This window comes from Chiloscyllium plagiosum, unplaced genomic scaffold (genome assembly GCF_037043375.1).
Source record: "Chiloscyllium plagiosum isolate Xiang-an unplaced genomic scaffold, Cpla_swu_hap1 HiC_scaffold_31, whole genome shotgun sequence".
In the NCBI taxonomy this organism is placed as follows: Eukaryota; Metazoa; Chordata; class Chondrichthyes; order Orectolobiformes; family Hemiscylliidae; genus Chiloscyllium; species Chiloscyllium plagiosum.
The window spans coordinates 76,085,730-76,109,301 of record NW_028270169.1 but is presented as its reverse complement, the minus strand read 5'-3'; the positions used below and the strand labels follow the sequence as shown (position 1 = coordinate 76,109,301).

General features: G+C 46.5%; 7 non-coding genes across 7 annotated transcripts; all 7 read left to right on the top strand.

The window, feature by feature from the left end:
- The first annotated feature begins 909 nt into the window (after positions 1-909).
- trnav-uac (transfer RNA valine (anticodon UAC)) lies at positions 910-982 on the top strand. The gene has a single exon. It is a non-coding gene; the product is annotated as a tRNA-Val (tRNA).
- A 2,858-nt stretch (positions 983-3,840) lies between these two features.
- trnav-uac (transfer RNA valine (anticodon UAC)) lies at positions 3,841-3,913 on the top strand. The gene has a single exon. It is a non-coding gene; the product is annotated as a tRNA-Val (tRNA).
- A 5,789-nt stretch (positions 3,914-9,702) lies between these two features.
- On the top strand, positions 9,703-9,775 carry trnav-uac (transfer RNA valine (anticodon UAC)). Its single transcript has one exon. It is a non-coding gene; the product is annotated as a tRNA-Val (tRNA).
- Positions 9,776-12,633: 2,858 nt separating this feature from the next.
- trnav-uac (transfer RNA valine (anticodon UAC)) lies at positions 12,634-12,706 on the top strand. The gene has a single exon. It is a non-coding gene; the product is annotated as a tRNA-Val (tRNA).
- Positions 12,707-15,564: 2,858 nt separating this feature from the next.
- Positions 15,565-15,637, top strand: trnav-uac (transfer RNA valine (anticodon UAC)). The gene has a single exon. It is a non-coding gene; the product is annotated as a tRNA-Val (tRNA).
- A 2,858-nt stretch (positions 15,638-18,495) lies between these two features.
- On the top strand, positions 18,496-18,568 carry trnav-uac (transfer RNA valine (anticodon UAC)). Its single transcript has one exon. It is a non-coding gene; the product is annotated as a tRNA-Val (tRNA).
- Positions 18,569-21,426: 2,858 nt separating this feature from the next.
- trnav-uac (transfer RNA valine (anticodon UAC)) lies at positions 21,427-21,499 on the top strand. The gene has a single exon. It is a non-coding gene; the product is annotated as a tRNA-Val (tRNA).
- Positions 21,500-23,572: the final 2,073 nt, after the last annotated feature.

Sequence of the window (23,572 nt, the reverse complement as noted above, 5' to 3'; positions counted from 1 at the left end):
TTACTGGAACCGAATGGCGACTGTGATTTCATTGCTGTTGTGAAACAAAGTCCTGCGGTGGCACGACTCGTCGTTATTTTGTTTTCTGGCCAATGGGAAAATCGTTCCAATGAATTGCGATGTCACATGTTATTGAATTTCTCCCATTTCCTTCATTTCCATCCTGCGGACATCGGAAGGGAAAGGTAATCTAATCGAGTCTGTGATTGGTGAAATTCACTTTTTCATGGCCCATTCTTATTGTGTTCTTTCTTTCTCTCTTTTCAGCATTGTCTGGGAAGTGGTGGTGCACTCAGGCTCCAGTATGTTTGAAAGAGCAGTTTGGAATTGCCCTGTTGTTAGTTGTGAGATTACTTTATGACTCATGCCCCCGGCCTGTCTCACATTTTGCATTCATGCTCGCTGTGTCTGAAAATGCATTTGGTTTGCCAGTTTTGTTTGTGTTCCGTGTTAAATGCTTTCTGTTTTGCGATTCGCTCAATACCTTACGAATTAACAGGGTTTCTGAGGTAACTTGCAGCTGCAAAAATCCTCAACTGAGAATCTGGGAAAATTTCCCGGAGTATGGTCAGTCGGAGCAAAAGTAAGGAAGTCGTTCGTTTCTGCAGTGTCTTACAACGCTACCTTTCCCGTGAGCAGTCGAACAGACGAAATGATTGTGCCACAGACTGCGACGGCAAGCTCCGCTAAAAAGTAATCCTTTACAGCCGGTGTAATCAACACAATGTTATTGGCGCACACCGCGTGGAAACAGATACTTCGGTGTATCTCGTCCATGCTCACCACATAGCCAAAATTAAAGAAGTCCCATTAAACAACGAGCGATTGGAAACAGAAAGGTGAAAGGTAAAATGGCTTCAACTTTCAGTGCTGGGTGCCACTGAGCCTTAGCAGTAGCGACTGCGCCTTGTTTCTGTAGTGTAGTGGTCATCACGTTCGCCTTACGCGCGAAAGGTCCCCAGTTCGAAACTGGGCAGAAACTGCTTTGTTCTTCAACTGCAGCATTTTACATGGACAGGAGCGGAGTTTTCTTGCTTGCTTTCCCATCTGCAAACCTGCCTTCGAATTTACTTGAACAAATCTGCTCTCGTAGTGAAATGTAATGCAACTCCATTTAATTACTGTGCAAAGCATTGTAAAGTTTTTCTCCAACCTGATTGTGATCATATGCCATTCTGTTTGAGAGTGTAGTTACCGCCTTCTGATCCTTCCACGAAAAGCAGTACCGCACTTGCATTCCTTGCGCAGGCGGCCCGTTTCCAAGACAGGGAAGAAGCTGATGCGCTGGTATCACAGCGCATCGCGGATTCCTGAACAAGTCTGTCTGTCAAATGTACCCCCAAAGTCGTCTATGAAGGACATCATTTGGAAGCTGTCTGTCGTTATTTAACGTGCGAGAGTTGTTACCAGAGGTCCTGAATCATGTTTTGGAGCAGTTCGCACGTTAGTGGCTCATTCAACCAGCAACAGCAATGAAAGAAATTACACTCTCAGAGGAACCTCTGGACCTGTGCTTTGATAGCGTCGCTAGTATTAAGGTGCGCCCCGAGATCTAACCACATTGGAACTGAAACGGAGGAATCGACAGAGAGGCTACAGAATGACATCGCATCCATTTGGTTTTCTTTAAATCACTGACGAGCAGGAAAATGTAAACTGGGAGGGCGAGTGGAGAAGTGAGGCAGTTGTAGCTCTGGTGAAATTCCTTCTTTGTGATTCACTCAGCAACCAGAGACGTGTGAAGGTGACTCAGGCGTGAGAGCTCTTCACATCGAGAACAAAAAAGCACTCAAGGGCACTTAGCACCTCTTCCGGAGTGGGGGTGGGGTGAGCTAATTACCTTTTGACTTCTGTTACTATGTTCAGAAACTGCCTTTTAGATTGATGTGAACAGAAACTGCATTTCTAATAAGCACCGTGGAGTTTAGCAAAATTTATTGAGTCGCTTCTCGTCGACTCAGTTGGTATCCCTGTGGCTCATATCCAGGTGTGAACATCTCTGCAGCGAATTGCACGGGTAAGGCAAAAAGGCAAGGAAAGTGGCATCTCGAACCGGCTCCGAGGTCAGAGCATCCTCACAATGTGATCTGTCGTTCTCGGATTGTAATGCTACCTCCGGTTTTAGGGTGCAGAACATTCTTTGGGACTCTTATTCTGCAAAACAGACACAGTGACTGTAACTCTGCTGTGCGGTATGATGTGGAACACGGCCTGCTCAGCTTTGTGCATTTTCCCTGTAGTCCGGTGTGTTTCATGTTCCGTGTAAACGTGAAAGTTGTCCTGTTTCGATCAAAGGGTGAAATCATTTAGCAAAGCAAGAATCGAAATTGCAGTAATGTCAAGCAGCTCATGGTAATTTGACCAAATCATAACCGATCGCATGTTCTCACGCACTCACAGATACATTTGTAGTTGAAAAGATTCTGAGAAGATAGACTCAGCTTACCATTGATAGTTGTCTGGATTGATGGGCTATCATTATCTGCTGCGAAATTGATATTGTAGACGGGCACATCCCAGCAGTTGTGCGAGTCGGAGAGGGATCATGGAACCCTTTTCACGTGGCTTTGCATCGGTTGTTATGCAGGAGCACAATTGGAAGTGCAAGAAAATGGGGCAGCGCGGCTGGCTGGTAGTGTGGCCGAGCGGTCTAAGCCGCTGGATTAAGGCTCCAGTCTCGACAGAGGCGTGGGTTCGAATCCCACCGCTGCCATTTCTGCTGATCGCTTCCAACGACGCAGTTTGTTAAAATGCTGTTTCGACTCCTGCTGCATTTCTGTTGAAAACCGAAGAAAATTGGGTTTGCTTCCTGGGCAATTAACTGTGGTGTGGGAAAGTGCCGACTTTTCCGATGTCTGTGCTGTCATGATCGTGTTCGCCTCCCGCGTAGAAAATCGCAAACAGCTCTGCTGTCCCAGGCAAGTTGAGCGTTTACTGGAACCGAATGGCGACTGTGATTTCATTGCTGTTGTGAAACAAAGTCCTGCGGTGGCACGACTCGTCGTTATTTTGTTTTCTGGCCAATGGGAAAATCGTTCCAATGAATTGCGATGTCACATGTTATTGAATTTCTCCCATTTCCTTCATTTCCATCCTGCGGACATCGGAAGGGAAAGGTAATCTAATCGAGTCTGTGATTGGTGAAATTCACTTTTTCATGGCCCATTCTTATTGTGTTCTTTCTTTCTCTCTTTTCAGCATTGTCTGGGAAGTGGTGGTGCACTCAGGCTCCAGTATGTTTGAAAGAGCAGTTTGGAATTGCCCTGTTGTTAGTTGTGAGATTACTTTATGACTCATGCCCCCGGCCTGTCTCACATTTTGCATTCATGCTCGCTGTGTCTGAAAATGCATTTGGTTTGCCAGTTTTGTTTGTGTTCCGTGTTAAATGCTTTCTGTTTTGCGATTCGCTCAATACCTTACGAATTAACAGGGTTTCTGAGGTAACTTGCAGCTGCAAAAATCCTCAACTGAGAATCTGGGAAAATTTCCCGGAGTATGGTCAGTCGGAGCAAAAGTAAGGAAGTCGTTCGTTTCTGCAGTGTCTTACAACGCTACCTTTCCCGTGAGCAGTCGAACAGACGAAATGATTGTGCCACAGACTGCGACGGCAAGCTCCGCTAAAAAGTAATCCTTTACAGCCGGTGTAAGCAACACAATGTTATTGGCGCACACCGCGTGGAAACAGATACTTCGGTGTATCTCGTCCATGCTCACCACATAGCCAAAATTAAAGAAGTCCCATTAAACAACGAGCGATTGGAAACAGAAAGGTGAAAGGTAAAATGGCTTCAACTTTCAGTGCTGGGTGCCACTGAGCCTTAGCAGTAGCGACTGCGCCTTGTTTCTGTAGTGTAGTGGTCATCACGTTCGCCTTACGCGCGAAAGGTCCCCAGTTCGAAACTGGGCAGAAACTGCTTTGTTCTTCAACTGCAGCATTTTACATGGACAGGAGCGGAGTTTTCTTGCTTGCTTTCCCATCTGCAAACCTGCCTTCGAATTTACTTGAACAAATCTGCTCTCGTAGTGAAATGTAATGCAACTCCATTTAATTACTGTGCAAAGCATTGTAAAGTTTTTCTCCAACCTGATTGTGATCATATGCCATTCTGTTTGAGAGTGTAGTTACCGCCTTCTGATCCTTCCACGAAAAGCAGTACCGCACTTGCATTCCTTGCGCAGGCGGCCCGTTTCCAAGACAGGGAAGAAGCTGATGCGCTGGTGTCACAGCGCATCGCGGATTCCTGAACAAGTCTGTCTGTCAAATGTACCCCCAAAGTCGTCTATGAAGGACATCATTTGGAAGCTGTCTGTCGTTATTTAACGTGCGAGAGTTGTTACCAGAGGTCCTGAATCATGTTTTGGAGCAGTTCGCACGTTAGTGGCTCATTCAACCAGCAACAGCAATGAAAGAAATTACACTCTCAGAGGAACCTCTGGACCTGTGCTTTGATAGCGTCGCTAGTATTAAGGTGCGCCCCGAGATCTAACCACATTGGAACTGAAACGGAGGAATCGACAGAGAGGCTACAGAATGACATCGCATCCATTTGGTTTTCTTTAAATCACTGACGAGCAGGAAAATGTAAACTGGGAGGGCGAGTGGAGAAGTGAGGCAGTTGTAGCTCTGGTGAAATTCCTTCTTTGTGATTCACTCAGCAACCAGAGACGTGTGAAGGTGACTCAGGCGTGAGAGCTCTTCACATCGAGAACAAAAAAGCACTCAAGGGCACTTAGCACCTCTTCCGGAGTGGGGGTGGGGTGAGCTAATTACCTTTTGACTTCTGTTACTATGTTCAGAAACTGCCTTTTAGATTGATGTGAACAGAAACTGCATTTCTAATAAGCACCGTGGAGTTTAGCAAAATTTATTGAGTCGCTTCTCGTCGACTCAGTTGGTATCCCTGTGGCTCATATCCAGGTGTGAACATCTCTGCAGCGAATTGCACGGGTAAGGCAAAAAGGCAAGGAAAGTGGCATCTCGAACCGGCTCCGAGGTCAGAGCATCCTCACAATGTGATCTGTCGTTCTCGGATTGTAATGCTACCTCCGGTTTTAGGGTGGAGAACATTCTTTGGGACTCTTATTCTGCAAAACAGACACAGTGACTGTAACTCTGCTGTGCGGTATGATGTGGAACACGGCCTGCTCAGCTTTGTGCATTTTCCCTGTAGTCCGGTGTGTTTCATGTTCCGTGTAAACGTGAAAGTTGTCCTGTTTCGATCAAAGGGTGAAATCATTTAGCAAAGCAAGAATCGAAATTGCAGTAATGTCAAGCAGCTCATGGTAATTTGACCAAATCATAACCGATCGCATGTTCTCACGCACTCACAGATACATTTGTAGTTGAAAAGATTCTGAGAAGATAGACTCAGCTTACCATTGATAGTTGTCTGGATTGATGGGCTATCATTATCTGCTGCGAAATTGATATTGTAGACGGGCACATCCCAGCAGTTGTGCGAGTCGGAGAGGGATCATGGAACCCTTTTCACGTGGCTTTGCATCGGTTGTTATGCAGGAGCACAATTGGAAGTGCAAGAAAATGGGGCAGCGCGGCTGGCTGGTAGTGTGGCCGAGCGGTCTAAGCCGCTGGATTAAGGCTCCAGTCTCGACAGAGGCGTGGGTTCGAATCCCACCGCTGCCATTTCTGCTGATCGCTTCCAACGACGCAGTTTGTTAAAATGCTGTTTCGACTCCTGCTGCATTTCTGTTGAAAACCGAAGAAAATTGGGTTTGCTTCCTGGGCAATTAACTGTGGTGTGGGAAAGTGCCGACTTTTCCGATGTCTGTGCTGTCATGATCGTGTTCGCCTCCCGCGTGGAAAATCGCAAACAGCTCTGCTGTCCCAGGCAAGTTGAGCGTTTACTGGAACCGAATGGCGACTGTGATTTCATTGCTGTTGTGAAACAAAGTCCTGCGGTGGCACGACTCGTCGTTATTTTGTTTTCTGGCCAATGGGAAAATCGTTCCAATGAATTGCGATGTCACATGTTATTGAATTTCTCCCATTTCCTTCATTTCCGTCCTGCGGACATCGGAAGGGAAAGGTAATCTAATCGAGTCTGTGATTGGTGAAATTCACTTTTTCATGGCCCATTCTTATTGTGTTCTTTCTTTCTCTCTTTTCAGCATTGTCTGGGAAGTGGTGGTGCACTCAGGCTCCAGTATGTTTGAAAGAGCAGTTTGGAATTGCCCTGTTGTTCGTTGTGAGATTACTTTATGACTCATGCCCCCGGCCTGTCTCACATTTTGCATTCATGCTCGCTGTGTCTGAAAATGCATTTGGTTTGCCAGTTTTGTTTGTGTTCCGTGTTAAATGCTTTCTGTTTTGCGATTCGCTCAATACCTTACGAATTAACAGGGTTTCTGAGGTAACTTGCAGCTGCAAAAATCCTCAACTGAGAATCTGGGAAAATTTCCCGGAGTATGGTCAGTCGGAGCAAAAGTAAGGAAGTCGTTCGTTTCTGCAGTGTCTTACAACGCTACCTTTCCCGTGAGCAGTCGAACAGACGAAATGATTGTGCCACAGACTGCGACGGCAAGCTCCGCTAAAAAGTAATCCTTTACAGCCGGTGTAAGCAACACAATGTTATTGGCGCACACCGCGTGGAAACAGATACTTCGGTGTATCTCGTCCATGCTCACCACATAGCCAAAATTAAAGAAGTCCCATTAAACAACGAGCGATTGGAAACAGAAAGGTGAAAGGTAAAATGGCTTCAACTTTCAGTGCTGGGTGCCACTGAGCCTTAGCAGTAGCGACTGCGCCTTGTTTCTGTAGTGCAGTGGTCATCACGTTCGCCTTACGCGCGAAAGGTCCCCAGTTCGAAACTGGGCAGAAACTGCTTTGTTCTTCGACTGCAGCATTTTACATGGACAGGAGCGGAGTTTTCTTGCTTGCTTTCCCATCTGCAAACCTGCCTTCGAATTTACTTGAACAAATCTGCTCTCGTAGTGAAATGTAATGCAACTCCATTTAATTACTGTGCAAAGCATTGTAAAGTTTTTCTCCAACCTGATTGTGATCATATGCCATTCTGTTTGAGAGTGTAGTTACCGCCTTCTGATCCTTCCACGAAAAGCAGTACCGCACTTGCATTCCTTGCGCAGGCGGCCCGTTTCCAAGACAGGGAAGAAGCTGATGCGCTGGTGTCACAGCGCATCGCGGATTCCTGAACAAGTCTGTCTGTCAAATGTACCCCCAAAGTCGTCTATGAAGGACATCATTTGGAAGCTGTCTGTCGTTATTTAACGTGCGAGAGTTGTTACCAGAGGTCCTGAATCATGTTTTGGAGCAGTTCGCACGTTAGTGGCTCATTCAACCAGCAACAGCAATGAAAGAAATTACACTCTCAGAGGAACCTCTGGACCTGTGCTTTGATAGCGTCGCTAGTATTAAGGTGCGCCCCGAGATCTAACCACATTGGAACTGAAACGGAGGAATCGACAGAGAGGCTACAGAATGACATCGCATCCATTTGGTTTTCTTTAAATCACTGACGAGCAGGAAAATGTAAACTGGGAGGGCGAGTGGAGAAGTGAGGCAGTTGTAGCTCTGGTGAAATTCCTTCTTTGTGATTCACTCAGCAACCAGAGACGTGTGAAGGTGACTCAGGCGTGAGAGCTCTTCACATCGAGAACAAAAAAGCACTCAAGGGCACTTAGCACCTCTTCCGGAGTGGGGGTGGGGTGAGCTAATTACCTTTTGACTTCTGTTACTATGTTCAGAAACTGCCTTTTAGATTGATGTGAACAGAAACTGCATTTCTAATAAGCACCGTGGAGTTTAGCAAAATTTATTGAGTCGCTTCTCGTCGACTCAGTTGGTATCCCTGTGGCTCATATCCAGGTGTGAACATCTCTGCAGCGAATTGCACGGGTAAGGCAAAAAGGCAAGGAAAGTGGCATCTCGAACCGGCTCCGAGGTCAGAGCATCCTCACAATGTGATCTGTCGTTCTCGGATTGTAATGCTACCTCCGGTTTTAGGGTGGAGAACATTCTTTGGGACTCTTATTCTGCAAAACAGACACAGTGACTGTAACTCTGCTGTGCGGTATGATGTGGAACACGGCCTGCTCAGCTTTGTGCATTTTCCCTGTAGTCCGGTGTGTTTCATGTTCCGTGTAAACGTGAAAGTTGTCCTGTTTCGATCAAAGGGTGAAATCATTTAGCAAAGCAAGAATCGAAATTGCAGTAATGTCAAGCAGCTCATGGTAATTTGACCAAATCATAACCGATCGCATGTTCTCACGCACTCACAGATACATTTGTAGTTGAAAAGATTCTGAGAAGATAGACTCAGCTTACCATTGATAGTTGTCTGGATTGATGGGCTATCATTATCTGCTGCGAAATTGATATTGTAGACGGGCACATCCCAGCAGTTGTGCGAGTCGGAGAGGGATCATGGAACCCTTTTCACGTGGCTTTGCATCGGTTGTTATGCAGGAGCACAATTGGAAGTGCAAGAAAATGGGGCAGCGCGGCTGGCTGGTAGTGTGGCCGAGCGGTCTAAGCCGCTGGATTAAGGCTCCAGTCTCGACAGAGGCGTGGGTTCGAATCCCACCGCTGCCATTTCTGCTGATCGCTTCCAACGACGCAGTTTGTTAAAATGCTGTTTCGACTCCTGCTGCATTTCTGTTGAAAACCGAAGAAAATTGGGTTTGCTTCCTGGGCAATTAACTGTGGTGTGGGAAAGTGCCGACTTTTCCGATGTCTGTGCTGTCATGATCGTGTTCGCCTCCCGCGTGGAAAATCGCAAACAGCTCTGCTGTCCCAGGCAAGTTGAGCGTTTACTGGAACCGAATGGCGACTGTGATTTCATTGCTGTTGTGAAACAAAGTCCTGCGGTGGCACGACTCGTCGTTATTTTGTTTTCTGGCCAATGGGAAAATCGTTCCAATGAATTGCGATGTCACATGTTATTGAATTTCTCCCATTTCCTTCATTTCCGTCCTGCGGACATCGGAAGGGAAAGGTAATCTAATCGAGTCTGTGATTGGTGAAATTCACTTTTTCATGGCCCATTCTTATTGTGTTCTTTCTTTCTCTCTTTTCAGCATTGTCTGGGAAGTGGTGGTGCACTCAGGCTCCAGTATGTTTGAAAGAGCAGTTTGGAATTGCCCTGTTGTTCGTTGTGAGATTACTTTATGACTCATGCCCCCGGCCTGTCTCACATTTTGCATTCATGCTCGCTGTGTCTGAAAATGCATTTGGTTTGCCAGTTTTGTTTGTGTTCCGTGTTAAATGCTTTCTGTTTTGCGATTCGCTCAATACCTTACGAATTAACAGGGTTTCTGAGGTAACTTGCAGCTGCAAAAATCCTCAACTGAGAATCTGGGAAAATTTCCCGGAGTATGGTCAGTCGGAGCAAAAGTAAGGAAGTCGTTCGTTTCTGCAGTGTCTTACAACGCTACCTTTCCCGTGAGCAGTCGAACAGACGAAATGATTGTGCCACAGACTGCGACGGCAAGCTCCGCTAAAAAGTAATCCTTTACAGCCGGTGTAAGCAACACAATGTTATTGGCGCACACCGCGTGGAAACAGATACTTCGGTGTATCTCGTCCATGCTCACCACATAGCCAAAATTAAAGAAGTCCCATTAAACAACGAGCGATTGGAAACAGAAAGGTGAAAGGTAAAATGGCTTCAACTTTCAGTGCTGGGTGCCACTGAGCCTTAGCAGTAGCGACTGCGCCTTGTTTCTGTAGTGTAGTGGTCATCACGTTCGCCTTACGCGCGAAAGGTCCCCAGTTCGAAACTGGGCAGAAACTGCTTTGTTCTTCGACTGCAGCATTTTACATGGACAGGAGCGGAGTTTTCTTGCTTGCTTTCCCATCTGCAAACCTGCCTTCGAATTTACTTGAACAAATCTGCTCTCGTAGTGAAATGTAATGCAACTCCATTTAATTACTGTGCAAAGCATTGTAAAGTTTTTCTCCAACCTGATTGTGATCATATGCCATTCTGTTTGAGAGTGTAGTTACCGCCTTCTGATCCTTCCACGAAAAGCAGTACCGCACTTGCATTCCTTGCGCAGGCGGCCCGTTTCCAAGACAGGGAAGAAGCTGATGCGCTGGTGTCACAGCGCATCGCGGATTCCTGAACAAGTCTGTCTGTCAAATGTACCCCCAAAGTCGTCTATGAAGGACATCATTTGGAAGCTGTCTGTCGTTATTTAACGTGCGAGAGTTGTTACCAGAGGTCCTGAATCATGTTTTGGAGCAGTTCGCACGTTAGTGGCTCATTCAACCAGCAACAGCAATGAAAGAAATTACACTCTCAGAGGAACCTCTGGACCTGTGCTTTGATAGCGTCGCTAGTATTAAGGTGCGCCCCGAGATCTAACCACATTGGAACTGAAACGGAGGAATCGACAGAGAGGCTACAGAATGACATCGCATCCATTTGGTTTTCTTTAAATCACTGACGAGCAGGAAAATGTAAACTGGGAGGGCGAGTGGAGAAGTGAGGCAGTTGTAGCTCTGGTGAAATTCCTTCTTTGTGATTCACTCAGCAACCAGAGACGTGTGAAGGTGACTCAGGCGTGAGAGCTCTTCACATCGAGAACAAAAAAGCACTCAAGGGCACTTAGCACCTCTTCCGGAGTGGGGGTGGGGTGAGCTAATTACCTTTTGACTTCTGTTACTATGTTCAGAAACTGCCTTTTAGATTGATGTGAACAGAAACTGCATTTCTAATAAGCACCGTGGAGTTTAGCAAAATTTATTGAGTCGCTTCTCGTCGACTCAGTTGGTATCCCTGTGGCTCATATCCAGGTGTGAACATCTCTGCAGCGAATTGCACGGGTAAGGCAAAAAGGCAAGGAAAGTGGCATCTCGAACCGGCTCCGAGGTCAGAGCATCCTCACAATGTGATCTGTCGTTCTCGGATTGTAATGCTACCTCCGGTTTTAGGGTGGAGAACATTCTTTGGGACTCTTATTCTGCAAAACAGACACAGTGACTGTAACTCTGCTGTGCGGTATGATGTGGAACACGGCCTGCTCAGCTTTGTGCATTTTCCCTGTAGTCCGGTGTGTTTCATGTTCCGTGTAAACGTGAAAGTTGTCCTGTTTCGATCAAAGGGTGAAATCATTTAGCAAAGCAAGAATCGAAATTGCAGTAATGTCAAGCAGCTCATGGTAATTTGACCAAATCATAACCGATCGCATGTTCTCACGTACTCACAGATACATTTGTAGTTGAAAAGATTCTGAGAAGATAGACTCAGCTTACCATTGATAGTTGTCTGGATTGATGGGCTATCATTATCTGCTGCGAAATTGATATTGTAGACGGGCACATCCCAGCAGTTGTGCGAGTCGGAGAGGGATCATGGAACCCTTTTCACGTGGCTTTGCATCGGTTGTTATGCAGGAGCACAATTGGAAGTGCAAGAAAATGGGGCAGCGCGGCTGGCTGGTAGTGTGGCCGAGCGGTCTAAGCCGCTGGATTAAGGCTCCAGTCTCGACAGAGGCGTGGGTTCGAATCCCACCGCTGCCATTTCTGCTGATCGCTTCCAACGACGCAGTTTGTTAAAATGCTGTTTCGACTCCTGCTGCATTTCTGTTGAAAACCGAAGAAAATTGGGTTTGCTTCCTGGGCAATTAACTGTGGTGTGGGAAAGTGCCGACTTTTCCGATGTCTGTGCTGTCATGATCGTGTTCGCCTCCCGCGTGGAAAATCGCAAACAGCTCTGCTGTCCCAGGCAAGTTGAGCGTTTACTGGAACCGAATGGCGACTGTGATTTCATTGCTGTTGTGAAACAAAGTCCTGCGGTGGCACGACTCGTCGTTATTTTGTTTTCTGGCCAATGGGAAAATCGTTCCAATGAATTGCGATGTCACATGTTATTGAATTTCTCCCATTTCCTTCATTTCCGTCCTGCGGACATCGGAAGGGAAAGGTAATCTAATCGAGTCTGTGATTGGTGAAATTCACTTTTTCATGGCCCATTCTTATTGTGTTCTTTCTTTCTCTCTTTTCAGCATTGTCTGGGAAGTGGTGGTGCACTCAGGCTCCAGTATGTTTGAAAGAGCAGTTTGGAATTGCCCTGTTGTTCGTTGTGAGATTACTTTATGACTCATGCCCCCGGCCTGTCTCACATTTTGCATTCATGCTCGCTGTGTCTGAAAATGCATTTGGTTTGCCAGTTTTGTTTGTGTTCCGTGTTAAATGCTTTCTGTTTTGCGATTCGCTCAATACCTTACGAATTAACAGGGTTTCTGAGGTAACTTGCAGCTGCAAAAATCCTCAACTGAGAATCTGGGAAAATTTCCCGGAGTATGGTCAGTCGGAGCAAAAGTAAGGAAGTCGTTCGTTTCTGCAGTGTCTTACAACGCTACCTTTCCCGTGAGCAGTCGAACAGACGAAATGATTGTGCCACAGACTGCGACGGCAAGCTCCGCTAAAAAGTAATCCTTTACAGCCGGTGTAAGCAACACAATGTTATTGGCGCACACCGCGTGGAAACAGATACTTCGGTGTATCTCGTCCATGCTCACCACATAGCCAAAATTAAAGAAGTCCCATTAAACAACGAGCGATTGGAAACAGAAAGGTGAAAGGTAAAATGGCTTCAACTTTCAGTGCTGGGTGCCACTGAGCCTTAGCAGTAGCGACTGCGCCTTGTTTCTGTAGTGTAGTGGTCATCACGTTCGCCTTACGCGCGAAAGGTCCCCAGTTCGAAACTGGGCAGAAACTGCTTTGTTCTTCGACTGCAGCATTTTACATGGACAGGAGCGGAGTTTTCTTGCTTGCTTTCCCATCTGCAAACCTGCCTTCGAATTTACTTGAACAAATCTGCTCTCGTAGTGAAATGTAATGCAACTCTATTTAATTACTGTGCAAAGCATTGTAAAGTTTTTCTCCAACCTGATTGTGATCATATGCCATTCTGTTTGAGAGTGTAGTTACCGCCTTCTGATCCTTCCACGAAAAGCAGTACCGCACTTGCATTCCTTGCGCAGGCGGCCCGTTTCCAAGACAGGGAAGAAGCTGATGCGCTGGTGTCACAGCGCACCGCGGATTCCTGAACAAGTCTGTCTGTCAAATGTACCCCCAAAGTCGTCTATGAAGGACATCATTTGGAAGCTGTCTGTCGTTATTTAACGTGCGAGAGTTGTTACCAGAGGTCCTGAATCATGTTTTGGAGCAGTTCGCACGTTAGTGGCTCATTCAACCAGCAACAGCAATGAAAGAAATTACACTCTCAGAGGAACCTCTGGACCTGTGCTTTGATAGCGTCGCTAGTATTAAGGTGCGCCCCGAGATCTAACCACATTGGAACTGAAACGGAGGAATCGACAGAGAGGCTACAGAATGACATCGCATCCATTTGGTTTTCTTTAAATCACTGACGAGCAGGAAAATGTAAACTGGGAGGGCGAGTGGAGAAGTGAGGCAGTTGTAGCTCTGGTGAAATTCCTTCTTTGTGATTCACTCAGCAACCAGAGACGTGTGAAGGTGACTCAGGCGTGAGAGCTCTTCACATCGAGAACAAAAAAGCACTCAAGGGCACTTAGCACCTCTTCCGGAGTGGGGGTGGGGTGAGCTAATTACCTTTTGACTTCTGTTACTATGTTCAGAAACTGCCTTTTAGATTGATGTGAACAGAAACTGCATTTCTAATAAGCACCGTGGAGTTTAGCAAAATTTATTGAGTCGCTTCTCGTCGACTCAGTTGGTATCCCTGTGGCTCATATCCAGGTGTGAACATCTCTGCAGCGAATTGCACGGGTAAGGCAAAAAGGCAAGGAAAGTGGCATCTCGAACCGGCTCCGAGGTCAGAGCATCCTCACAATGTGATCTGTCGTTCTCGGATTGTAATGCTACCTCCGGTTTTAGGGTGGAGAACATTCTTTGGGACTCTTATTCTGCAAAACAGACACAGTGACTGTAACTCTGCTGTGCGGTATGATGTGGAACACGGCCTGCTCAGCTTTGTGCATTTTCCCTGTAGTCCGGTGTGTTTCATGTTCCGTGTAAACGTGAAAGTTGTCCTGTTTCGATCAAAGGGTGAAATCATTTAGCAAAGCAAGAATCGAAATTGCAGTAATGTCAAGCAGCTCATGGTAATTTGACCAAATCATAACCGATCGCATGTTCTCACGCACTCACAGATACATTTGTAGTTGAAAAGATTCTGAGAAGATAGACTCAGCTTACCATTGATAGTTGTCTGGATTGATGGGCTATCATTATCTGCTGCGAAATTGATATTGTAGACGGGCACATCCCAGCAGTTGTGCGAGTCGGAGAGGGATCATGGAACCCTTTTCACGTGGCTTTGCATCGGTTGTTATGCAGGAGCACAATTGGAAGTGCAAGAAAATGGGGCAGCGCGGCTGGCTGGTAGTGTGGCCGAGCGGTCTAAGCCGCTGGATTAAGGCTCCAGTCTCGACAGAGGCGTGGGTTCGAATCCCACCGCTGCCATTTCTGCTGATCGCTTCCAACGACGCAGTTTGTTAAAATGCTGTTTCGACTCCTGCTGCATTTCTGTTGAAAACCGAAGAAAATTGGGTTTGCTTCCTGGGCAATTAACTGTGGTGTGGGAAAGTGCCGACTTTTCCGATGTCTGTGCTGTCATGATCGTGTTCGCCTCCCGCGTGGAAAATCGCAAACAGCTCTGCTGTCCCAGGCAAGTTGAGCGTTTACTGGAACCGAATGGCGACTGTGATTTCATTGCTGTTGTGAAACAAAGTCCTGCGGTGGCACGACTCGTCGTTATTTTGTTTTCTGGCCAATGGGAAAATCGTTCCAATGAATTGCGATGTCACATGTTATTGAATTTCTCCCATTTCCTTCATTTCCGTCCTGCGGACATCGGAAGGGAAAGGTAATCTAATCGAGTCTGTGATTGGTGAAATTCACTTTTTCATGGCCCATTCTTATTGTGTTCTTTCTTTCTCTCTTTTCAGCATTGTCTGGGAAGTGGTGGTGCACTCAGGCTCCAGTATGTTTGAAAGAGCAGTTTGGAATTGCCCTGTTGTTCGTTGTGAGATTACTTTATGACTCATGCCCCCGGCCTGTCTCACATTTTGCATTCATGCTCGCTGTGTCTGAAAATGCATTTGGTTTGCCAGTTTTGTTTGTGTTCCGTGTTAAATGCTTTCTGTTTTGCGATTCGCTCAATACCTTACGAATTAACAGGGTTTCTGAGGTAACTTGCAGCTGCAAAAATCCTCAACTGAGAATCTGGGAAAATTTCCCGGAGTATGGTCAGTCGGAGCAAAAGTAAGGAAGTCGTTCGTTTCTGCAGTGTCTTACAACGCTACCTTTCCCGTGAGCAGTCGAACAGACGAAATGATTGTGCCACAGACTGCGACGGCAAGCTCCGCTAAAAAGTAATCCTTTACAGCCGGTGTAAGCAACACAATGTTATTGGCGCACACCGCGTGGAAACAGATACTTCGGTGTATCTCGTCCATGCTCACCACATAGCCAAAATTAAAGAAGTCCCATTAAACAACGAGCGATTGGAAACAGAAAGGTGAAAGGTAAAATGGCTTCAACTTTCAGTGCTGGGTGCCACTGAGCCTTAGCAGTAGCGACTGCGCCTTGTTTCTGTAGTGTAGTGGTCATCACGTTCGCCTTACGCGCGAAAGGTCCCCAGTTCGAAACTGGGCAGAAACTGCTTTGTTCTTCGACTGCAGCATTTTACATGGACAGGAGCGGAGTTTTCTTGCTTGCTTTCCCATCTGCAAACCTGCCTTCGAATTTACTTGAACAAATCTGCTCTCGTAGTGAAATGTAATGCAACTCTATTTAATTACTGTGCAAAGCATTGTAAAGTTTTTCTCCAACCTGATTGTGATCATATGCCATTCTGTTTGAGAGTGTAGTTACCGCCTTCTGATCCTTCCACGAAAAGCAGTACCGCACTTGCATTCCTTGCGCAGGCGGTCCGTTTCCAAGACAGGGAAGAAGCTGATGCGCTGGTGTCACAGCGCACCGCGGATTCCTGAACAAGTCTGTCTGTCAAATGTACCCCCAAAGTCGTCTATGAAGGACATCATTTGGAAGCTGTCTGTCGTTATTTAACGTGCGAGAGTTGTTACCAGAGGTCCTGAATCATGTTTTGGAGCAGTTCGCACGTTAGTGGCTCATTCAACCAGCAACAGCAATGAAAGAAATTACACTCTCAGAGGAACCTCTGGACCTGTGCTTTGATAGCGTCGCTAGTATTAAGGTGCGCCCCGAGATCTAACCACATTGGAACTGAAACGGAGGAATCGACAGAGAGGCTACAGAATGACATCGCATCCATTTGGTTTTCTTTAAATCACTGACGAGCAGGAAAATGTAAACTGGGAGGGCGAGTGGAGAAGTGAGGCAGTTGTAGCTCTGGTGAAATTCCTTCTTTGTGATTCACTCAGCAACCAGAGACGTGTGAAGGTGACTCAGGCGTGAGAGCTCTTCACATCGAGAACAAAAAAGCACTCAAGGGCACTTAGCACCTCTTCCGGAGTGGGGGTGGGGTGAGCTAATTACCTTTTGACTTCTGTTACTATGTTCAGAAACTGCCTTTTAGATTGATGTGAACAGAAACTGCATTTCTAATAAGCACCGTGGAGTTTAGCAAAATTTATTGAGTCGCTTCTCGTCGACTCAGTTGGTATCCCTGTGGCTCATATCCAGGTGTGAACATCTCTGCAGCGAATTGCACGGGTAAGGCAAAAAGGCAAGGAAAGTGGCATCTCGAACCGGCTCCGAGGTCAGAGCATCCTCACAATGTGATCTGTCGTTCTCGGATTGTAATGCTACCTCCGGTTTTAGGGTGGAGAACATTCTTTGGGACTCTTATTCTGCAAAACAGACACAGTGACTGTAACTCTGCTGTGCGGTATGATGTGGAACACGGCCTGCTCAGCTTTGTGCATTTTCCCTGTAGTCCGGTGTGTTTCATGTTCCGTGTAAACGTGAAAGTTGTCCTGTTTCGATCAAAGGGTGAAATCATTTAGCAAAGCAAGAATCGAAATTGCAGTAATGTCAAGCAGCTCATGGTAATTTGACCAAATCATAACCGATCGCATGTTCTCACGCACTCACAGATACATTTGTAGTTGAAAAGATTCTGAGAAGATAGACTCAGCTTACCATTGATAGTTGTCTGGATTGATGGGCTATCATTATCTGCTGCGAAATTGATATTGTAGACGGGCACATCCCAGCAGTTGTGCGAGTCGGAGAGGGATCATGGAACCCTTTTCACGTGGCTTTGCATCGGTTGTTATGCAGGAGCACAATTGGAAGTGCAAGAAAATGGGGCAGCGCGGCTGGCTGGTAGTGTGGCCGAGCGGTCTAAGCCGCTGGATTAAGGCTCCAGTCTCGACAGAGGCGTGGGTTCGAATCCCACCGCTGCCATTTCTGCTGATCGCTTCCAACGACGCAGTTTGTTAAAATGCTGTTTCGACTCCTGCTGCATTTCTGTTGAAAACCGAAGAAAATTGGGTTTGCTTCCTGGGCAATTAACTGTGGTGTGGGAAAGTGCCGACTTTTCCGATGTCTGTGCTGTCATGATCGTGTTCGCCTCCCGCGTGGAAAATCGCAAACAGCTCTGCTGTCCCAGGCAAGTTGAGCGTTTACTGGAACCGAATGGCGACTGTGATTTCATTGCTGTTGTGAAACAAAGTCCTGCGGTGGCACGACTCGTCGTTATTTTGTTTTCTGGCCAATGGGAAAATCGTTCCAATGAATTGCGATGTCACATGTTATTGAATTTCTCCCATTTCCTTCATTTCCGTCCTGCGGACATCGGAAGGGAAAGGTAATCTAATCGAGTCTGTGATTGGTGAAATTCACTTTTTCATGGCCCATTCTTATTGTGTTCTTTCTTTCTCTCTTTTCAGCATTGTCTGGGAAGTGGTGGTGCACTCAGGCTCCAGTATGTTTGAAAGAGCAGTTTGGAATTGCCCTGTTGTTCGTTGTGAGATTACTTTATGACTCATGCCCCCGGCCTGTCTCACATTTTGCATTCATGCTCGCTGTGTCTGAAAATGCATTTGGTTTGCCAGTTTTGTTTGTGTTCCGTGTTAAATGCTTTCTGTTTTGCGATTCGCTCAATACCTTACGAATTAACAGGGTTTCTGAGGTAACTTGCAGCTGCAAAAATCCTCAACTGAGAATCTGGGAAAATTTCCCGGAGTATGGTCAGTCGGAGCAAAAGTAAGGAAGTCGTTCGTTTCTGCAGTGTCTTACAACGCTACCTTTCCCGTGAGCAGTCGAACAGACGAAATGATTGTGCCACAGACTGCGACGGCAAGCTCCGCTAAAAAGTAATCCTTTACAGCCGGTGTAAGCAACACAATGTTATTGGCGCACACCGCGTGGAAACAGATACTTCGGTGTATCTCGTCCATGCTCACCACATAGCCAAAATTAAAGAAGTCCCATTAAACAACGAGCGATTGGAAACAGAAAGGTGAAAGGTAAAATGGCTTCAACTTTCAGTGCTGGGTGCCACTGAGCCTTAGCAGTAGCGACTGCGCCTTGTTTCTGTAGTGTAGTGGTCATCACGTTCGCCTTACGCGCGAAAGGTCCCCAGTTCGAAACTGGGCAGAAACTGCTTTGTTCTTCGACTGCAGCATTTTACATGGACAGGAGCGGAGTTTTCTTGCTTGCTTTCCCATCTGCAAACCTGCCTTCGAATTTACTTGAACAAATCTGCTCTCGTAGTGAAATGTAATGCAACTCTATTTAATTACTGTGCAAAGCATTGTAAAGTTTTTCTCCAACCTGATTGTGATCATATGCCATTCTGTTTGAGAGTGTAGTTACCGCCTTCTGATCCTTCCACGAAAAGCAGTACCGCACTTGCATTCCTTGCGCAGGCGGCCCGTTTCCAAGACAGGGAAGAAGCTGATGCGCTGGTGTCACAGCGCACCGCGGATTCCTGAACAAGTCTGTCTGTCAAATGTACCCCCAAAGTCGTCTATGAAGGACATCATTTGGAAGCTGTCTGTCGTTATTTAACGTGCGAGAGTTGTTACCAGAGGTCCTGAATCATGTTTTGGAGCAGTTCGCACGTTAGTGGCTCATTCAACCAGCAACAGCAATGAAAGAAATTACACTCTCAGAGGAACCTCTGGACCTGTGCTTTGATAGCGTCGCTAGTATTAAGGTGCGCCCCGAGATCTAACCACATTGGAACTGAAACGGAGGAATCGACAGAGAGGCTACAGAATGACATCGCATCCATTTGGTTTTCTTTAAATCACTGACGAGCAGGAAAATGTAAACTGGGAGGGCGAGTGGAGAAGTGAGGCAGTTGTAGCTCTGGTGAAATTCCTTCTTTGTGATTCACTCAGCAACCAGAGACGTGTGAAGGTGACTCAGGCGTGAGAGCTCTTCACATCGAGAACAAAAAAGCACTCAAGGGCACTTAGCACCTCTTCCGGAGTGGGGGTGGGGTGAGCTAATTACCTTTTGACTTCTGTTACTATGTTCAGAAACTGCCTTTTAGATTGATGTGAACAGAAACTGCATTTCTAATAAGCACCGTGGAGTTTAGCAAAATTTATTGAGTCGCTTCTCGTCGACTCAGTTGGTATCCCTGTGGCTCATATCCAGGTGTGAACATCTCTGCAGCGAATTGCACGGGTAAGGCAAAAAGGCAAGGAAAGTGGCATCTCGAACCGGCTCCGAGGTCAGAGCATCCTCACAATGTGATCTGTCGTTCTCGGATTGTAATGCTACCTCCGGTTTTAGGGTGGAGAACATTCTTTGGGACTCTTATTCTGCAAAACAGACACAGTGACTGTAACTCTGCTGTGCGGTATGATGTGGAACACGGCCTGCTCAGCTTTGTGCATTTTCCCTGTAGTCCGGTGTGTTTCATGTTCCGTGTAAACGTGAAAGTTGTCCTGTTTCGATCAAAGGGTGAAATCATTTAGCAAAGCAAGAATCGAAATTGCAGTAATGTCAAGCAGCTCATGGTAATTTGACCAAATCATAACCGATCGCATGTTCTCACGCACTCACAGATACATTTGTAGTTGAAAAGATTCTGAGAAGATAGACTCAGCTTACCATTGATAGTTGTCTGGATTGATGGGCTATCATTATCTGCTGCGAAATTGATATTGTAGACGGGCACATCCCAGCAGTTGTGCGAGTCGGAGAGGGATCATGGAACCCTTTTCACGTGGCTTTGCATCGGTTGTTATGCAGGAGCACAATTGGAAGTGCAAGAAAATGGGGCAGCGCGGCTGGCTGGTAGTGTGGCCGAGCGGTCTAAGCCGCTGGATTAAGGCTCCAGTCTCGACAGAGGCGTGGGTTCGAATCCCACCGCTGCCATTTCTGCTGATCGCTTCCAACGACGCAGTTTGTTAAAATGCTGTTTCGACTCCTGCTGCATTTCTGTTGAAAACCGAAGAAAATTGGGTTTGCTTCCTGGGCAATTAACTGTGGTGTGGGAAAGTGCCGACTTTTCCGATGTCTGTGCTGTCATGATCGTGTTCGCCTCCCGCGTGGAAAATCGCAAACAGCTCTGCTGTCCCAGGCAAGTTGAGCGTTTACTGGAACCGAATGGCGACTGTGATTTCATTGCTGTTGTGAAACAAAGTCCTGCGGTGGCACGACTCGTCGTTATTTTGTTTTCTGGCCAATGGGAAAATCGTTCCAATGAATTGCGATGTCACATGTTATTGAATTTCTCCCATTTCCTTCATTTCCGTCCTGCGGACATCGGAAGGGAAAGGTAATCTAATCGAGTCTGTGATTGGTGAAATTCACTTTTTCATGGCCCATTCTTATTGTGTTCTTTCTTTCTCTCTTTTCAGCATTGTCTGGGAAGTGGTGGTGCACTCAGGCTCCAGTATGTTTGAAAGAGCAGTTTGGAATTGCCCTGTTGTTCGTTGTGAGATTACTTTATGACTCATGCCCCCGGCCTGTCTCACATTTTGCATTCATGCTCGCTGTGTCTGAAAATGCATTTGGTTTGCCAGTTTTGTTTGTGTTCCGTGTTAAATGCTTTCTGTTTTGCGATTCGCTCAATACCTTACGAATTAACAGGGTTTCTGAGGTAACTTGCAGCTGCAAAAATCCTCAACTGAGAATCTGGGAAAATTTCCCGGAGTATGGTCAGTCGGAGCAAAAGTAAGGAAGTCGTTCGTTTCTGCAGTGTCTTACAACGCTACCTTTCCCGTGAGCAGTCGAACAGACGAAATGATTGTGCCACAGACTGCGACGGCAAGCTCCGCTAAAAAGTAATCCTTTACAGCCGGTGTAAGCAACACAATGTTATTGGCGCACACCGCGTGGAAACAGATACTTCGGTGTATCTCGTCCATGCTCACCACATAGCCAAAATTAAAGAAGTCCCATTAAACAACGAGCGATTGGAAACAGAAAGGTGAAAGGTAAAATGGCTTCAACTTTCAGTGCTGGGTGCCACTGAGCCTTAGCAGTAGCGACTGCGCCTTGTTTCTGTAGTGTAGTGGTCATCACGTTCGCCTTACGCGCGAAAGGTCCCCAGTTCGAAACTGGGCAGAAACTGCTTTGTTCTTCGACTGCAGCATTTTACATGGACAGGAGCGGAGTTTTCTTGCTTGCTTTCCCATCTGCAAACCTGCCTTCGAATTTACTTGAACAAATCTGCTCTCGTAGTGAAATGTAATGCAACTCTATTTAATTACTGTGCAAAGCATTGTAAAGTTTTTCTCCAACCTGATTGTGATCATATGCCATTCTGTTTGAGAGTGTAGTTACCGCCTTCTGATCCTTCCACGAAAAGCAGTACCGCACTTGCATTCCTTGCGCAGGCGGTCCGTTTCCAAGACAGGGAAGAAGCTGATGCGCTGGTGTCACAGCGCACCGCGGATTCCTGAACAAGTCTGTCTGTCAAATGTACCCCCAAAGTCGTCTATGAAGGACATCATTTGGAAGCTGTCTGTCGTTATTTAACGTGCGAGAGTTGTTACCAGAGGTCCTGAATCATGTTTTGGAGCAGTTCGCACGTTAGTGGCTCATTCAACCAGCAACAGCAATGAAAGAAATTACACTCTCAGAGGAACCTCTGGACCTGTGCTTTGATAGCGTCGCTAGTATTAAGGTGCGCCCCGAGATCTAACCACATTGGAACTGAAACGGAGGAATCGACAGAGAGGCTACAGAATGACATCGCATCCATTTGGTTTTCTTTAAATCACTGACGAGCAGGAAAATGTAAACTGGGAGGGCGAGTGGAGAAGTGAGGCAGTTGTAGCTCTGGTGAAATTCCTTCTTTGTGATTCACTCAGCAACCAGAGACGTGTGAAGGTGACTCAGGCGTGAGAGCTCTTCACATCGAGAACAAAAAAGCACTCAAGGGCACTTAGCACCTCTTCCGGAGTGGGGGTGGGGTGAGCTAATTACCTTTTGACTTCTGTTACTATGTTCAGAAACTGCCTTTTAGATTGATGTGAACAGAAACTGCATTTCTAATAAGCACCGTGGAGTTTAGCAAAATTTATTGAGTCGCTTCTCGTCGACTCAGTTGGTATCCCTGTGGCTCATATCCAGGTGTGAACATCTCTGCAGCGAATTGCACGGGTAAGGCAAAAAGGCAAGGAAAGTGGCATCTCGAACCGGCTCCGAGGTCAGAGCATCCTCACAATGTGATCTGTCGTTCTCGGATTGTAATGCTACCTCCGGTTTTAGGGTGGAGAACATTCTTTGGGACTCTTATTCTGCAAAACAGACACAGTGACTGTAACTCTGCTGTGCGGTATGATGTGGAACACGGCCTGCTCAGCTTTGTGCATTTTCCCTGTAGTCCGGTGTGTTTCATGTTCCGTGTAAACGTGAAAGTTGTCCTGTTTCGATCAAAGGGTGAAATCATTTAGCAAAGCAAGAATCGAAATTGCAGTAATGTCAAGCAGCTCATGGTAATTTGACCAAATCATAACCGATCGCATGTTCTCACGCACTCACAGATACATTTGTAGTTGAAAAGATTCTGAGAAGATAGACTCAGCTTACCATTGATAGTTGTCTGGATTGATGGGCTATCATTATCTGCTGCGAAATTGATATTGTAGACGGGCACATCCCAGCAGTTGTGCGAGTCGGAGAGGGATCATGGAACCCTTTTCACGTGGCTTTGCATCGGTTGTTATGCAGGAGCACAATTGGAAGTGCAAGAAAATGGGGCAGCGCGGCTGGCTGGTAGTGTGGCCGAGCGGTCTAAGCCGCTGGATTAAGGCTCCAGTCTCGACAGAGGCGTGGGTTCGAATCCCACCGCTGCCATTTCTGCTGATCGCTTCCAACGACGCAGTTTGTTAAAATGCTGTTTCGACTCCTGCTGCATTTCTGTTGAAAACCGAAGAAAATTGGGTTTGCTTCCTGGGCAATTAACTGTGGTGTGGGAAAGTGCCGACTTTTCCGATGTCTGTGCTGTCATGATCGTGTTCGCCTCCCGCGTGGAAAATCGCAAACAGCTCTGCTGTCCCAGGCAAGTTGAGCGTTTACTGGAACCGAATGGCGACTGTGATTTCATTGCTGTTGTGAAACAAAGTCCTGCGGTGGCACGACTCGTCGTTATTTTGTTTTCTGGCCAATGGGAAAATCGTTCCAATGAATTGCGATGTC